This window comes from Macrobrachium rosenbergii, chromosome 57 (genome assembly GCF_040412425.1).
Source record: "Macrobrachium rosenbergii isolate ZJJX-2024 chromosome 57, ASM4041242v1, whole genome shotgun sequence".
Classification (NCBI taxonomy): domain Eukaryota; kingdom Metazoa; phylum Arthropoda; class Malacostraca; order Decapoda; family Palaemonidae; genus Macrobrachium; species Macrobrachium rosenbergii.
This window is the reverse complement of record NC_089797.1, coordinates 2,950,806-2,952,500: the sequence shown is the minus strand read 5'-3', so window position 1 is coordinate 2,952,500 and position 1,695 is coordinate 2,950,806.

Below are 1,695 nucleotides of genomic sequence, written 5' to 3'. Positions count from 1 at the left end.
ATAAATAAATAAATAAATAAATAAATAAATAAACAAACAAATAAATAAATAAAGAAAGAAAAATATTTGACAATAATTAACATCCTCTAGGTACGTGACGTAAGAATTGTAAAAAAAAAATATTTACCCATTATGAAAAATAACAACTAATCTTCAGTAACTTTTATAATATTAAGGGAAATAAATGATAAATAAATAATCTTGTGTTACTAGGAATGATAAACCTCTTAGCATGTGGTATAAGTAATGTAAAAATAATTATTTTTTGACACTATGGAAAACAAGTACCATCATTCTTCAGTAAATTTCAATAATATTAAGCTTAATCCTTCTGTTCAAGCAAACTCAAGCACATTAATATAGAGAATTACAGATAAATAAAGAAGAGTTTCATGCATTTTTATCGAGATAATGTCTCGCTTTTAGAGAAGCCTGCCAAAAGACCCTTGAATTGAACTGTAAATAGAATTTAGGCCAAAGGCCAACAGCTGGGAATCTATGAGGTCATTCAACGCTGAAATGGAAATTGACAGTAAAAAGTTTTGAAAGGTGTAACAGGAGGAAAACCTCAAAGCAGTTGCATTATGAATCAATTGTTAGGCGAAGGTGGAGAGTAAGATGGAGGAAAGAGAATATGAAAGGAGGTACAGTAAAAGGAACGAAAGGGGTTGCAGTTAGGGGCCGAATGCGCTCAAGTTAAAAAATATACAATGGAGTACCAAGACATTTGTTCAGTTTTAATAGACTCTGAGCCTTTTATTAGTGATTAAATATATGGTTCTTCCATTGATCAGTAAAGTGATATAAATTGTCCCTCTAAAATGCAGCCAGTAAGGAAGAACGATAATCATCTTTAAGAACTCTGAAAATCTATTTCGTTAAAGGCACTTTTATGCTATGCTTCGTAAATTATTGAAAACAAAAAGGAAAATAAACATTGATATCTTTTCCACCATCATTCTTCGAGCAGAGGCTTCCAAAATTAACGTGGAAGTTGAGAATTCTCGATATTTTCACGAGAGCAGAAATTTCTTGAGTACCAACCCAGACAATTCTGCAATGACTCTCGCTTACAGGAGACTGCATTCTTCTCGTGGCATATAATATTCGTTTTCTTTTATAGATATTTTTTTTTTATTAGGAAAAGGTGTAAATTTACGATATATCGACTATTTTACTCTTTTACGTAAAATTTCGGCCTGCAAAATACATCTTAGGACTGTTTGATGTTTACATTCCTTGACACGGTGCTGTCAGTGTTGCCAACCTACCACGTTCTGAACTACGGAATACCACACAAATGTACTGCTTTATCTATAATTTAACAAGATAAAAATGATAAATCATAAAAGTATGTTTCTTATTCTTTTAAACTGCCCTGATAATCGTTGTGTATTTCTCCATGCTAAGATGAAATTGCAAATTTTTTGTTGTTACTGTTTACAATCATTGGACCCGATGCTGTCAGAATTGCTAACTTGCCAGGTTTTAGACGAAGAAAATGCACGTGAATGTAGCACTTTATATGTAATTTAACAAACCAAAAAATAATATATAATAAAAGTTAGTCTCTTATACTTTTTTACGCCAACAGAATCTTGTTATACTTCTCAGTGACAACACATGAATCCCCACTTTTCTTGTTGGCAGTTCTGGATTGACGTGGCGCTAAACTGGGCGTAGGAATTTTTGGAA